At 41.1% G+C, this 16,730-nt stretch overlaps 1 protein-coding gene across 2 annotated transcripts in view; it reads left to right on the forward strand.

Moving 5' to 3' along the window:
- Positions 1-4,613: 4,613 nt before the first annotated feature.
- Positions 4,614-16,730, forward strand: part of LOC135539907 (leucine-rich repeat neuronal protein 1-like) — a 41,465-nt gene continuing 29,348 nt past the window's right edge. Inside the window, exon 1 of one of the 2 annotated variants that reach the window (XM_064966147.1) lies at positions 4,614-5,093. The gene's annotated coding sequence lies outside the window, so the exon portion shown is untranslated. Of the gene's footprint in view, positions 5,094-14,351; positions 14,484-16,730 lie in introns of those variants that run through there. The other variant, XM_064966148.1, reaches the window with a different exon arrangement.

Below are 16,730 nucleotides of genomic sequence, written 5' to 3' on the forward strand. Positions count from 1 at the left end.
TCGGCCCTAATTAATCGGCCATTCCGATTAATCGGTCAACCTCTAACCTGGACTACTATTCAGCCTTGTGGTCAGATGCCACAAACAATTGCAATTGGTTCATGACAGGGCAGCACGGCTGGCCCTTGGATGTACACAGAGAGCTAATATTAATAATATGTATGTCAATTTCTCCTGACTCAAAGTGGAGGAGAGATTGACTTCATCACTACTTTTATTTATGAGTGGTATTGACATGTTGAATGCACCGAGCTGTTTGCTTGCGCACAGCCTTGACACCCATGCATACCCTACAAGACATGCCAGAAGAGGTCTCTTCACAGTCCACAAGTCCAGAACAGACTATGGGAGGCACACAGTACTACATAGAGCCATGACTACATGGAGCTCTATTCCACATCAAGTAACTGATGCAAGCAGTAAAATTAGATTTAAAAAAAACAGATAAAAAAATACCTTATGGAACAGCGGGGACTGTGAAGCAACACAAACAATGGCACAGACATATGTATATACACACACATGATAACATGCGCACTATACACACACAACATGGATTTTGTACCATAGATATGTGGTAGTTGTAGGGTCCTGAGGGCACACAGTGTGTTGTGAAATCTATGAATGTATTTTAATGTTTTTAAAATTGTATAAACTGCCTTAATTTTGCTAGACCCCAGGAACTGCCTTGGCAGCAGCTAATGGGTTCCATAATAAACACAAATACAAATATAAACAGGGTGTGTCTTTCCAAATCATGTCAAATCAATTGATTTTACCACAGGTAGGCTCCAAGTTGTATAAACATATCAAGGATGATCAATGGAACCAGGATGAACCTGAGATACATTTCAAGCCTCATAGCACTGTATGGCTTCTACCTACACAAAATACTCATCATACAAAATACATTTGCAAGACTAGCTACCTCCTCTAATTACTTGGCTCCATCTGCACCTTTGCTTAAGAAACTCAATATCTTGTCTATTTATGACATTAATGTACGCCAATTATGCACTTTCATCTACAAATGCTCATACCTCCCAGACAGTTTACCTAAACCCTTCAATTGACTGTTAATTCTGAAATCCATCTATATAACATAAGACACTGCGCGAACCTTCACCCTCCCTACTTCCGCACCTCACATAGTCAATTCACTATCAGATATAGATGTACCATACTCTGGAATTCTTATCTTCACATTGCCAAAATATCAACATCCCTCCATATTTCAAGAGAAGACTGGGGGTCAGCCCAATGAACCAAATGACTCAGTTATCTCTTACACACTCACAAACAAACACACATTTAAACCAAACAAATAATGTATTGTTATGTGATTACTGATCAATTAATTTATACATGTCAGAATAATATGTCAGAATAATAGTATTAAGAATGATTTATTTCAGATTTTATTTCTTTCGTTACATTCCCAGTGGGTCAGAAGTTTACATACACTCAGTTAGTATTTGGTAGCATTGCCTTTAAATTGTTTAAACTTGGGTCAAAAGTTTCAGGTAGCCTTCCACAAGCTCCCACATTGAGGCTTGAGGTCAGGGCTTTGTGATGGCCACTCCAATACCTTAACTTTGTTGTCCTTAAGCCATTTTGTCACACTTTGGAAGTATGCTTGGGGTCATTGTCCATTTGGAAGACCCATTTGCGACCAAGCTTTAACTTCCTGACTGATGGATTGAGGTGTTGCTTCAATATATCCACATAATTTTCCGCCCTCATGATGCCATCTATTTTGTGAAGTGCACCAGTCCATCCTGCAGCAAAGTCCCCACATGATGCTGCCACCCCCGTGCTTCACGGTCGGGATGGTGTCTTCAGCTTGCAAGCTTCCCCCTTTTTCCTTCAAACATAATGATGGTCAACACTTCTACTTTTGTTTCATCAGACCAAAGGACATTTCTCCAAAAAGTACAATCTTTGTCCCCATGTGCAGTTGCAAACCGTAGTCTGGCTTTTTTTATCGCGGTTTTGGAGCAGTGACTTCTTCCTTGCTGAGCAGCCTTTCAGGTTATGTCGATATAGGACTCGTTTTAATCTGGATATAGATACTTTTGTACCTGTTTCCTCCAGCATCTTCACAAGGTCCTTTGCTGTTATTCTGGGTTTGATTTGCACTTTTCACACAAAAGTACATTAATCTCTAGGAGATAGAACACGTCTCCTTCCTGAGCAGTATGATGGCCGCGTGGTCCCATGGTGTTTATACTTGCATACTATTGTTTGTACAGATGAATGTGGTATCTTCAGGCATTTGGAAATTGCTCCCAATGATAAACCAGACTTGTGGAGGTCTACCATTTTCTTCTGAGGTCTTGGCTGATTTCTTTTGATTTTCCCATGATGTCAAGCAAAGAGGCAACGAGTTTGAAGGTAGGCCTTGAAATACATCCACAGGTACACCTCCAATTGACTCAAATAATGTCAATTAGCCTATCAGAAGCTTCTAAAGCCATGACATAATTTTATGGAATTTTTAAAGGCACAGTCAATTTACTTATTGTGAACTTCTGACCCACTGGAATTGTGGTACAGTGAATGATAAGTGAAATAATAAGTGAAATGTCTGTAAACAATTGTTGGAAAAATGACTTGTGTCATGCACAAAGTAGATGTCCTAACCGACTTGCCGAAACTATAGTTTGATATTACGAAATTTGTGGAGTGGTTGAAAAACAAGTTTTAATGACTCTAACCTAAGTGTATGTAAACTTCCGACTTCAACTGTATGTATTGTATATTGTTGTTTGTGGTGTGTCTGAAAGTAATGATGGACTGTCATTTCTCTTTGCTTATTTTAGCTGTTCTTGCCTTAATATGGATTTATAGGGCTATATTCTGTTGTCACAACACAACTGATTGGCTGAAACACATTAAGAAGGAAAGAAATTCCACAAATTAACTTTAAACAGAGCACATCTGTTAATTGAAATGCATTCTAGGTGACTACATCATGAAGCTGGCTGAGAGAATGCTAAGAATGTGCAAAGCTGTCATCAAGGCAAAGGGTGGCTATTTGAAGAATCTCAAATATAAAATATATTTAGATTTGTTTTACACGTTTTTGGTTACTACATGATTCCATATGTGTTATTTCATAAATGTGATGTCTTCACTTTTATTCTACAATGTAGAAAATAGTAAAAATAAAGAAAAACCCTTGAATGAGTAGGTGTTCTATAACTTTTGACCGGTAGTGTATATAAAACACATTTGATTTTGTGTATATTTTTTTCATTATTATGATACATTTTTTTATAGACCATCAAAATGTTAGAAAACAAAAACATCTGAGTTTGAAGCCTTGAAAGTTCAGGCCTAATGACGCCACTGTGTCTTTTCATTATAGGATACATACTTGTGGATTCTAGCTGCACCAATCAAAGCAATGGAGCCAAGAGTGTAGTGAAGAAAAACTTTAGTGGTCAAAACCATTCATCTTGGGGCGACTAGGGGAGTGGGGTTTGCAAAATTCAATCATATCACGCATTTATACCATTTATAAAATAGTCAGGTATACTGTATATATTTTTTATACAGACTAGCTCAACAATAAGTGAAAAACATTTGGACCCCCTATTTGTATTTGCTCCATTGCTCAGGCGACAATTTTCTTAACTGCATTGTTGTTTAAGGGCTTGTAAGGAAGCACATCACTATAAGGTCGTATTTGTATTTAGCGCATGTGACAAATAACATTTTGATTTGACGATGATGTTCAATGTGAATAAAAGTTAGTATGAGGGCTCAAGACATTGAATCAATGACCGGAAAAATTGTGACAATTGCTGACAATCGCTGAAATGGTCTATCAGATTTATGTTCTCACACATGTCAGGAAGTTCTGACTTCATGTGATTTCTCCACCAAAATCTGTGACCCTTTACCACTCAACAGTGCAACCTAACATGCCAATACAATATAAACAAACAGGAGAAAAGCTGCACTCATCCTATCATGTCTGTCTCAAGCACAAGAATGATCCCACTTGTGCCTTGCAAGGTCCTTCAGGCTCAATGCATCAGCTCAGGTGGAAGCAGGCAGCTTTAAGAGATGAAACAGAATGTGATGAAGCACTGTCACTTCAAAGCTATCCTAGGAGAAGAAGGAAGGAAGCAGAAAGAGAGGAGAGAATGTTGACAGGTGGAGAGAGAACATAAATGTAATTTTACTGTGTGTGTGTGTGGCACACATGTGCATGTTCTCTATATTGTGTGCTGGTAAGGTTATATATCATAGCTGTGTAGTGATATTTTAGTCACAGATTACCAAGACATCACACATACAGACAGATTGGAATTAGGCCTATAATTTGACATCAAAATATTGCCACACCCTAGATTTACTGTACACCTCAACATAACTCAAAACCAGTTGCCCTATACTAAGCTATATGCCACCAAACCTTTTCCAAGGTCATTATGTAGATTCAGTGCAGGCTAGGTTTTTGGATTCATGCAAGATTAGTTAATTTTAGAGGTCATTGACTCACTTCACCTTACATTGGACACTTTCTGGAACTTGTAAAAAATGTAACCCTTTCATCCCTTGCCACGCCAACCTCACCCTTGCTTCTCGTTTCCCACAGCGAGTTTCTTTTGTTCCCATCACAGCAGAACTCGGGCAGATGGTGAGGTCGTCTAGTTGGGCACCAGGCTGTGATGACATACACTGCCGCACGACCAATCTCGCGTTTGAAATCAGTTGACAGGACTCGCAGCTCTGGTCAGCGCCAGGTGCTCTCTGTATGTTTACTTGAAGGAGGGTACGAGCTCAGAGAAGCGCGAGCTCAAGGCAAGCGCTGTGCTCGGGTTACCAGTGGCAATGATAAAGCTATTCAGTCAGCCGCGGGCGAAGCACAGAGGACAGAAGAACGGCGGCTGAGGAAATCAAAACTAAACCTCTGTGAAGAGACGTCGCTTTTTGCTAAGTTAAATATTGTATTATTAATTTTTCATATATATAGTAGTATTATCTTTCAAGACTGAGCGCTCGAATTGCCTGTTTTTTCCTGTGGCAGCTAAGTATGTGTACAGGGGGAGAGGCATTCTTGTGGTTGATAAAATGCTAAGGTGAGACCAATTGCTCATTTTCATATGTAGGACCTATGCTGCAATTTACATATCTGGTTAACCATTGTGAAATAAGTCAATTAATGAGAATCGCATGCTTAGCTTTTGAATATTATTCACAGATATAAAATCATGAACTTTATTTGAAATGGTAATTTAGGAATAATTAGGCATGGTCTGAATATTTTATTTCTGAAATGATCTGCGCCTTGCCAAGGATTCAAACAAAAATGCCTCCTATATTCACTGCACTCCTCACGTATTGAAGTGAATGCGACTGTCATTGAGGAGAGGAACGATGTTGCATTATTCTTTCTAATGTGGTGGTGACAGCACAATTGGCATATCGTCCAAATAAAATATGTAGGCTAAGCTCTTTGTTTATTTAGGTCTACGGAACCCTTGCTGTTCATATTAATATTGTAGAAGCTGGCTAAATCTCACATCAAATGGTAGGGCTAGCTACAGCATCAGTGCACCCATTGGATTTGCAAGGGCACTGTGATCCGCATTCAGTAGCCCACATGTGGCAAATAATATGGAGGATGTAGTCTGATATGTGTGTGCATATAATTAATTAATTACTATCAATTGAGAATGCGAATTCATATCGATTTTGTCTGAGGGATGACACACTGACACAGGAAATTGCACAGTGTTACCTAGTGTTGATTTTTCAGTGTCACATTTCTAGTGTTGATTGAGGTGTTAAATGAACAGTCATTGATGTAAATTAATGTGTTGGTGATAATAACCAGTGTGTTGGTGATAATAACCAGTGTTAAACCAAAACCACACCAATTGTTATCAAATTTCCCAGCATGCTCTATTGGAGGTAGATTTTTTAATTGTTTGTTTCAATATGTGTGTTTTTGATTAATTCAATTCATGTTATGCTACTCAAATATAATTACCATATATTTTTTAGAAACTAATAATCTGTTATTTGTGCTTAGTGCACCCGTATCTGAAATGGTTGTTCCAGTTTATAGCTTTAGGAATCTTAGTCTTCCCAATCCTAGCAGTCATTCTGAATAAAAATTCCAAACGTTGGATAGCCCCACTCCAGCTGGATTCCAATAGGAGTTACACATCACTTTACAAGCCTGTGTAATGTGACTTGCTGCCCTGATTTTGTCTGTAAACCATGAGTTTCAGACCACTATATTAGAGTAAAACTAAGCCCTTAAAATAAGGCCTTATGACAGGGTACACCAACTGGCATCCTGCAGGCTGAATTTGCCCCCCCTCCCCCAGTAAAAAAAAAAATACACTGTCACGCAATAGCTGCGACAACAGACCCAATGAAGAATCAATTTACAAAGGTGATTTATGTTATTTTAATGGACAAAAAAAATGTTTTTCTTTCAAAGACAAGGACATTTCTAAGTGACCCCCCCAAAAAAATATATTCACTATCGTTCAAATGTTTGGGGTCACTTAGAAAAGTCCTTGTTTTTGAAAGAAAAACTTTTTTTTTGTCCATTTTAAAATAACTTCAAATTGATCAGAAATACAGTGTAGACATTATTAATGTTGTAAATGACTTTTGTAGCTGGAAACGGCTAATTTTTTTGTGGAATATCTACATAGGCGTACAGAGGCCCATTATCAGCAACCATCACTCCTGTGTTCCAATGGCACGTTGTGTTAGCTAATCCAAGTTTATCATTTTAAAAGACTAATTGATCATTGGAAAACCCTTATGTTAGCACAGCTGAAAACTTGTTGTGCTGATGAAAGAAGCAATAAAACTGGCCTTTAGACTAATTGAGTATCTGGAGCATCAGCATTTGTGGGTTCGATTACAGGCTCAAAATGGCCAGAAACAAAGACCTTTCTTCTGAAACTCATCAGTCTGTTCTTGTTCTGAGAAATGAAGGCTATTCCATGTGTGAAATTGGCAAGAAACTGAAGATCTTGTACAACGCTGTGTACTACTCCCTTCACAGAACAGCGCAAGCTGGCTCTAACCAGAGTAGAAAGAGGAGTGGGAGGCCCCAGTGCACAACTGAGCAAGAGGGCAAGTACATTAGAGTGTCTAGTTTGAGAAACAGACGCCTCACAAGTCCTCAACTAGCAGCTTCATTAAATAGTACCCGCAAAACACCAGTCTCAACATTAACAGTGAAGAAGCGACTTCGGGATGTTGGCCTTCTAGGCAGAGTTGCAAAGAAAAAGCCATATCTCAGACTGGCCAATAAAAATAAACTATTACAATGGGCAAAAGAACAGACACTGGACAGAGTAAGTTTGGAATAAAGTGTTATGGACAGACAAAAAAGGGATCTTTGTGTTACAAGTAATTTAACTTTAAAGATAACATGAACATGGCTGAGTGCAACAACCATTGCAGTCACTAACAAATACAGTCATTGGTGGTAATGAATTCACAAGAAAGGCACCGGGAAATATGGGAATAAGGCTTTACACTAAGCAGTGCATTAATTTAACACTGAAAAGTGTGGACCTGTATAGACACTGAACCAGTGTTAACTGTAACACTCTGTGTTGATTTAACACTGTGGACAAACATGCACTCACAGTAAAATAACCCACTATAAACCGCTTTATAAACAAGAGCAGAAAAAAATGCTAAACAATAATGTCGCCTATATTATTGCCACACACAACACGATCACAGGGAAAACAGCTGAAACAGCTGACTGGCGGCTCTCATGCCCTATCACATTAATTTGCATACGAAAGTGTGAGGATCCTGGCAGATGTCTCGACTACTCTGTGGAGAAATTCGACAAGAAGTCTTCAGAGGAAAAGAAAAAGACAATGGGTTGCTCAAGATAAATTGGGGGCAGAGCTGGTAGGGGAGGTGCCCCAAAAAATTGGGACACCTTTGTAAATTGATTTCTCATCCTCATCGGGTCTGTTGCAGCTATTGTGTGACCGTGGCACCTGTTACTGCTCGCTGAAGCTAAAGCCACAGAGCTAAATATGCTTTGAGTGACTCAGGGCCACATTCAATCAAGCCTTCACAAGTCAAGTCTTGGTAATGTGGAGGATTAAAAGCTGGATCATAAGTTGTAATAGTTGGTTTGATGAACAGTCCTACAGTTACAGAGGCAATCAACATAAAATTTAAGCAGGCTTTCGTTTTTCAGCTTAAGGCTTTTGTTTTCAAGGAATTGCAGTTTCGGTCATTTTTATTCAATTGAGCCTGATTAGGAAATGTGGGAAATCCATTGGCCGAGGCTCAGTTGATTTAAATTATCCTGTTATTCACTACTGTCCTCTTTGGCCTTGCCAACTGAACCAGGGCTTTGTCTTGGGAAAACTTTGAGAATGCTGACATATATGGATGTACTCTAGCCAGAGTGGTGAGGGAGGAGGCGGGAAGAAGCTAATAGGTATAACCGCTTTAGGAAGAAGGCCTGGCACAGGCAGTGACTATGCGTGCCCTCCCGCACCCACACGCACAAAGCAGTATTCTCCGCCAGCAGTTCAGTAGTCGTGAGAACCAGCCAACTCAAAGACGTGTGTGTGTGTGTGTGTGTGTGTGTGTGTGTGTGTGTGTGTGTGTGTGTGTGTGTGTGTGTGTGTGTGTGTGTGTGTGTGTGTGTGTGTGTGTGTGTGTGTGTGTGCGCGCGCGCGCGTGTGTGTGCGCACACTCGCATGTGTTCACAACACAAGTCGTTGAGACCCATTGAGAGAGCCTGGGACTGACTATGCACTGTGGGCTCTAATTTTAGGGTTCAGTGGGGTGTTTGAGGGGGGATGACTTATGTGCTCCAGTTCGACCCTCTCCCATTGTGACTGCAAGTTGAGGGGTGAGGGAAATATGTCACGCCATTGTGAGGTTTTTGTAAAGATGTTTCTGACTGAGGCAGCTGATTATAAAACTCTACCCATCTAATGTTAGGGTAGGGAATGAATTAAAGGCCATTATTCTGAGACAAGCAGCTGCTATGACTCAAATCTCAGAGAGAATGGGCATTCAGAGATGCTGCCTGCTTGGTTTTGCTCTCATACCACTGTATGTGGATTGGTAATGGATCCTAGCATCTACTATATTTCTGGTTACAAAGAGCACTTACTGTTATTGGGGTACTCGGAATCAGAATATGGACTGAGAAGTTCTGATTGGACTAGTATATTAATGCATAAAGTGTTATTGGGCCACCAATCTATTGGAAAATGCTTACTTAGTAGAATTTTATTGTGTAATCTACATGCCTGACTGCTGTGGTGATATTTTTAGGCTTTGTCCCACATGAGTATCCTTTGAGATATTTGACTTGCGTCTCTCTATTGGTGCAATGTTGAAGGACTTTGCCAAAGTCAGCATGATTGATCCATGCTCAGAGGACATATTGGCTTTTTTTTGTCGTTGCAGAAAAAAGGAGAAGAAAGACAGGAGGAGAAAGACAGAAGAGATATATATATATATTGATCTCGTCTCTGTCTCTCTCTTATTTATATATTGTGATATCTCTCTCTCATATATAGAGAAAGATTGTGTGTGAGAGAGAAATTGTTACTGTCAGCACCGTCTCTGTCCATAGGGAATTAGGCATTTGTGAAACGCCCATGTTGGATCTGAATAGCTTCAGCTACTGAAACATACAAGACTGCCTCACATTAGCTTACTCTAACAAAAGTATTCATTAAACCTTGTCACATTAGATGCTGTTAGAATAATTCTATGTGTTTTATCTGTATCTTGTTAAAAGTGATATCACCATTACAAATCAAATGTTATTTGTCAAATGCTTCATAAACAACAGGTGTGGACTAACATTGAAATTCTTACTTACGGGCCCTTCCCAACAATACAGAGAGAATGAAAATAGAGAAATAATAGAAAAATAAAACACGTAATAATAAAAGTAGTAATAGATACACAATAACTTGGCTGTATACAAGGGGTGCCAGTACGATGTCGATGTGTAGGGGTGCGAGGTATTTGAGGTAGATATGTACATATAACTAGGAATAAAGTGATAGATAGTAAACAGTAGTAGCAGCGTATGTGAGGAGTCAAAGTTCATGCAAAAAGGGTCAATGCAGTCCAGGTAGCTATTTGGTGAAATATTTAACTAACTATTTTGCAGTTTTATGGCTTAGGGTTAGAAACTTTTCAGGGCCCTATTTGTTCCAGACTTGGTGACGTGCGGTAGCAGAGAGAACAGTCCATGACTTGGGTGGCTGGAGTCTTTGACTATTTTTTAGGTACTTCCTCTGACACCGCCTGGTATAGAGGTCCTGGGTGGCAGGGAGCTCAGCCCCAGTGATGTACTGGGCTGTACACACTACTCTCTATAGCACCTTGCAGTTGGATGCCAAGCAGTTGCCATACCAAGTGGTGATGCAGCCAGTCATGATGCTCTCAATGGTGCAGCTGTTGAACTTTTGGAGGACCCATGGCAAATTTTTTCATCTCCTGAGGGGGAGGAGGCATTGCCGTGCCCTCTTCAGAACTGTGTTGGTGTGTTTGGACCGTGATAGATCCTTAGTGATGTGGACACCGATGAACTTGATGCTCTCAACCCGCTTCACTGCAGCCCCGTCAATGTGAATGGGGGAGTGCTCGGCCCTCCATTTCCTGTTGTTCACGATCAGCTCCTTTGTCTTGCTGACATTGAGGGAGAGGTTGTTGTCCTGACACCGCACTGCCAGGTCTCTGACCTCTTCCCTATAGGCTGTCTCACCGTTGTCGGTGATCAGGACTTCCACTGTTGTGTCGTTGGCAAACTTAATGATGGTGTTGGAGCCATGCGTGGCCAGACAGTCATGGATGAACAGGGAGTACAGGAGAGGACTAAGCACACACCCCTGAGAGGCCACCAATTGCTTTATGGAAGTGCAGAGCAGAGAAGGATTCCTATTGGCTCAGAAGCAGTAGTGCTCCTCAGAAGGAGAATTGCTCCCCAGTCCCCTCCCCCTCCTTCCTCTCTCCGGCTGAACAGATACATTTCCTCCTCCCCTTCTCAGCTCCACACCTCTGCTCTGCCTCCACCAGCTGCACCAAAGCCCTGTGTGATGTGGAGCGGGACGCCTGCATACTAATGGGGCCCGAACAGGGTGCTTCTCAGGCAGACTAATGCAGGAGGAGCAGCATGCCTCTCAGGTAGGCCAATACAGGAGGAGCAGCGTGCCTCTCAGGTAGGCCAATGCAGGAGGAGCAGCGTGCCTCTCAGGTAGGCCAATGCAGGAGGAACAGGGTGCCTCTCAGGTAGGCCAATGCAGGAGGAACAGGGTGCCTCTCAGGTAGGCCAATGCAGGAGGAACAGGGTGCTTCTCAGGCAGACTAATGCAGGAGGAGCAGCATGCCTCTCAGGTAGGCCAATACAGGAGGAGCAGGGTGCCTCTCAGGTAGGCCAATGCAGGAGGAACAGGGTGCCTCTCAGGTAGGCCAATGCAGGAGAAACAGGGTGCTTCTCAGGCAGACTAATGCAGGAGGAGCAGCATGCCTCTCAGGTAGGCCAATACAGGAGGAGCAGCATGCCTCTCAGGTAGGCCAATACAGGAGGAACAGGGTGCCTCTCAGGTAGGCCAATGCAGGAGGAGCAGTGTGCCTCTCAGGTAGGCCAATGCAGGAGGAACAGGGTGCCTCTCACTCAGACTAATGAAAATGCACTTACCCAGGCTACTTGCTTGTAAATATCCCTTGCTATTTGCTGTTGGTTTTTAATTTGTGATTTTGTTTGTATGTTTTATGACTGCTGCGAAATGAACCTATGAGCACCTTCAAGTGAAGTTCATAGGAGCATGTCAAATTGGGTGTCAAATGAAAGCTAAGTGTATATTTTTGAGAATTGAAGGCATATATACATTTTTCAACCATTTTCCAGGATAAACAAAGGCTTTGATTTCTGGTCAAACAGATGGAAAAGGGGTCTTAGATAACATCTAACAGAAAAAGTCTTAAAAGGTATTAGAAATACATCAAAACACAATAATGTTGAATCAAAGACTCCTGCCAACTATTATCAACACATATTTAGTTTTGGATGAATTAAGTTTAAGACACAATGCCTTTTACCTTGTAATTCTGTTACCAAAAACCCACATATCTAAGATCTTTTCTAATTTCTCTCCCTCATGATGAGGAAGGATAAGGAACGTTCACAGACACAGCAAGTAAAGGAAGACCCACCAATTAGTTATAGTTTTTTAAATATCAAGTATGTTTATAATTAATTAAAACTCGTAATTCTGTTACCAAATTACTCAAAAATCGGTAACAGAATTAACGGAAAATCGGTAACGGAATTACTGCAGTTGAATTGGCTACAATGGGAAATCATAGTAGTCACAAACCACAGTTGGGTCACCTGCTACTGTACTCCCTTCCACTGGCATACTGTTACTGTATGTTCAGCTCATAATAGGCTTGGGCACTATCCAGTTTGTCATACCTTCATACCAACCTTGTGCCATACCAGGAAATCCGGTCATACCAGCACTGAACACAAGGGGTGCTATTTTCAAACCCCACATAACCTCTGTAATGCGAAGGTTAGCAATGCTAACAAGTACATGTAAAATCCCATAGAGAATGCATTTGCAAACATTTTATACAGTCTCTGACTGAAACTATTTGCAAGACAGACATCCTAGCTCATAAAGTTATACATGTAACTCAGAAATGCTGCTCATAGTTTGCTGCATGCACAAAACAAATATTAGACAGCAAGACTCTTGATCCAGAAGGGGATCCTATGATGTTACCAAGCGAAGCTTGATTTTGGAAGAAGCCAACTCCATAGCTAGCTAGATATATAACTAGCTACTAAATTAGCAAACCAAATGTAGCAAACCAAATGTACAAACCAATTGCACATTTTAGACAATTAACTTAATATTTGTAAGATATCAAGCTGGCAAACACTTAGTTGTGAATTCCATACTGTAACTAGATCACCTGGCGTTTGCTGCACAACAGTGAGTGACTCACAAGACTCTGGTCTGTTGTCGTTGTGTGCTTGTAAACAAACTATGCGCCTGGGAACTACCAGTAATAATACTTTATAATACAAAATTATGTGACAAATGAAATGAACAATGCAATCTTCTTCATCTCATAACATATTGCACAAGTTGACTGCAGGTATTTACTTAAAAACTCGCTACAAATATGAACATTTATGAAAACACTTCATATATTATCAACGGTATTGACGATTTTGAAAAACCACCCCATGGCTATTTCCAAATACCCTGGTGGTATACGGTATATATACACACGGTTTACTGCCCAAGCCTAGCTCATACGTAGTTTTTTTTCTCATTCTGTTATCTGGTGGTCAAACCAAGACTGTAAAAACAGTATAGACGTCTCGCTCGCTCTCTCACTCTCTCCAGTTAATGTCACCTCTCGCGGCTCTTACTGACACCTACCCTCTTTCCATTTACTGTTACAAGCATCCTCACCCACTGAGCACCGACCGACACCGGGTGAAAAGTAGTTTAAAATTGGTCAGCCTGCACTGGCAGCATGCACCAGCATCTATGTTTCACAGATTTGGAAAGCACAGTACTATACAGTAGAGCATAGTAGAGAACAGTAAAGTACTGTAGAATAGAGTACAGTACATTATAGGGCATTAACGTAGACTACAGTATAATGTACTGTATTTAACTACTTTACTGAACTGTACTCTGCTGTGCTCTACTAGGCTGTACTGGGGTGTCCAAACTTGTGAAGCATAGACATCTATGATTGTTTCAGATTAGGTCTGGTCCGGACCAACCAAATGGGGTCTTGTTTGGGGGCCGAGCTCATTACAATACTAGCCAGTGTGTAGAACAATACTCAAATATGCAAAAGAAGGATATTGCATATTTCTACTTTTGTGTACCTATTCAGGACACATAACCATGAAGAGAATGATATTCATATCCATAATTATGCATTTCTATATAGTACAGATCAGGGACCCATGATGTAATTCTGTTACCGTAATTCCATTACCAGATGTAAATCCACTTCACCTACTGTAGTTCAATAACCCCAAAAAGCATTTAACTCAAGGTGTCATATCATAGCACAGCTGACACCCCATTGTTTCTGCAGACATCTTTGAATCTTAATCTTACCAAACTTTGCATCAGCATAGTTCTTCCAGTCAATGTGTTTTTGTGACATTTTCGGTGTAAATTGTTCAAAGTAGTCCTTGTGCATAGAGTTGTATAGTTTGTTAAACTTTGAAATCAATGGATTTGGTTGGCATACATTTTAAAGTGAAAAATCTGAGGCAAAGTCTAATTCTGTTTCCGTGGAATTGCCCAGCAAGGACATGCAGTGCCCATCAGCTCCACACGCCTGGCAGGCCTGCTGGCTGTCAGCAGCACATGGCAGAGCTGGGGACTCGTGTCTGGAGCTATAATATAGGAGTATTGTGACTGAAAACGAATAATAGTGATGGAATGGTAGGTTTGGCTGTGGTTGCTGTATTGTGATATGCTATGTTTCATCAGTAATAGTTGTTGTTTGGGAAGGAGACATGCTGCGGTGCGTTTGTAGATGTAGTTAGTAGAATCTACTAGGTAACAGCAGACCCTTGTTTCTTTGTTGTGGTAGCGGAAGACTCAACGTAGCCACGCTATAGTGGGAGCCATTGTCTGCTGGTAGAGCAATTATCAGACTTTTCGTTTGATGGTGTCTGATGTTTAATCCGGTCATTGCATATGGATGTTTATCGTTGTGATCTCGTGCTCTTGTTCGCTTTTCGCTCTACGATGCCTAATGGCACACACAGCTGTCTCCTCATTTGGGTATGAAGCAGACATGTGGCATAGCCGGTCACCATGGTGACTGCATGAATGTGAGGGAGCCTGTTGTGTGGCTGCTGATTGGGAAACACTACTCACATTTTAGGCCCAATGAAAAGGGACGAATGAATGAAGAGAAACACATTATTCTTCCCTGTGAAAAGTGCTATCATGTTCTCATTAGACCCAGTTTCCTCTTGGCAGTACCAGCCAGCATCTGAAAGCTGAGGGTTAAGTCACTGAGCAAAACGGATACTGAAGACAGGCACTCTGTATACACTGTCTCCTTCTCAATGGATAAAAAGCAATTTGGCTCATTTTTATTCATATGCTTGCCTTTGTGTATTTTGGTGTCCAGATTCGGTGATTGAGAAGGTTTTAGCTATTGATGTCTTTGTGGAACAGTGAGTGCTTATGTTGGCAGAGTGGACTCAGCTCAAGGAAACCTAATGCTGTTACAAAAAACTCAGCAGGAAAGGAAAAAGAGCATCCATCTTTGGTCTAAGACTTCCAGACCTCTGTTCAGAGCTCTAAACAAGGTGTCTCTTAGAGCTCATTGGTTCTGGGGGTAAGAAGCTATGTGGGTACAGAGAGAGACCCACACAGCCTAACCCTGGATACGGGACCAGATCTGTCTTCTCCTGGTTGTGTGCTGCTGCTGTGGCTTTGATGAGCTTCATTAGTCCCTGTGCTGTTTGGAGACTCGGGTAATAAATGCATTTACGAGGCCTTGGCATCAAATAGACAGGGCTGATGATACCTAAATGACATCTAGTCCTACTTGCCTGCCTTATCCTTTCTGGAAGGGAAGGCACTAAGCTGGGTGAACATATTTTTTTATTTTTTATTTCACTTTTATTTAACCAGGTAGGCTAGTTGAGAACAAGTTCTCATTTGCAACTGTGACCTGGCCAATATAAAGCATAGCAATTTGACACATACAACAACAGAGTTACACATGTAATAAACAAAACATACAGTCAATAATACAGTAGAACAAAAGAAAACAAAAATCTATATACAGCGACTGCAAATTAGGTAAGTTAAGGACATAAAATAAATAGGCCATGGTGGAAAAGTAATTACAATATAGCAATTAAACACTGGAATGGTAGATGTGCAGAAGATGAATGTACAAGTAGAGATACTGGGGTGCAAAGGAGCAAGATAAATAATTAAATACAGTATGGGGATGAGGTAGGTAGATAGATGGGCTGTTTACAGATGGGCTATGTACAGGTGCTGTGAGCTGCTCTGACAGCTAGTGCTTAAAGCTAGTGAGGGAGATATGAGTCTCCAGCTTCAGAGACTTTTGCAGTTCATTCCAGTCATTGGCAGCAGAGAACTGGAAAGAAAGACGATCAAAGGAGGAATTGGCTTTGGGGGTGACCAGTGAGATATACCTGCTGGATCACCGAAGTCGAGGATCGGTAGGATGGTCAGTTTTACGAGGGTATGTTTGGCAGCATGAGTGAAGGATGCTTTGTTGCGATATAGGAAGCCGATTCTAGATTTAAGTTTGGATTAGAGATGTTTGATGTGAGTCTGGAAGGAGAGTTTACAGTCTAACCAGATACTTAGGTATTTGTAGTTGTCCACGTATTCTGAGTCGGAGCCGTCCAGAGTAGTGATGCTGGACGGGTGAGCAGGTGAGGGCAGTGATCGATTGAATAGCATGCATTTAGTTTTACCTGTGTTTAAGAGTAGTTGGAGGCCACGGAAGGAGAGTTGTATGGCATGGAAGCTCGTCTGGAGGTTAGTTAACACAGTGTCCAAAGAGGGCCAGAAGTATACAGAATGGTGTTGTTTGCGTAGAGGTGGATCAGAGAATCACCAGCAGCAAGAGCAACATCATTGATGTATACAGAGAAGAGAGTCGGCCCGAGAATTGAACCCATTGAATAT

This window comes from Oncorhynchus masou, chromosome 5 (genome assembly GCF_036934945.1).
Source record: "Oncorhynchus masou masou isolate Uvic2021 chromosome 5, UVic_Omas_1.1, whole genome shotgun sequence".
Classification (NCBI taxonomy): Eukaryota; Metazoa; Chordata; class Actinopteri; order Salmoniformes; family Salmonidae; genus Oncorhynchus; species Oncorhynchus masou.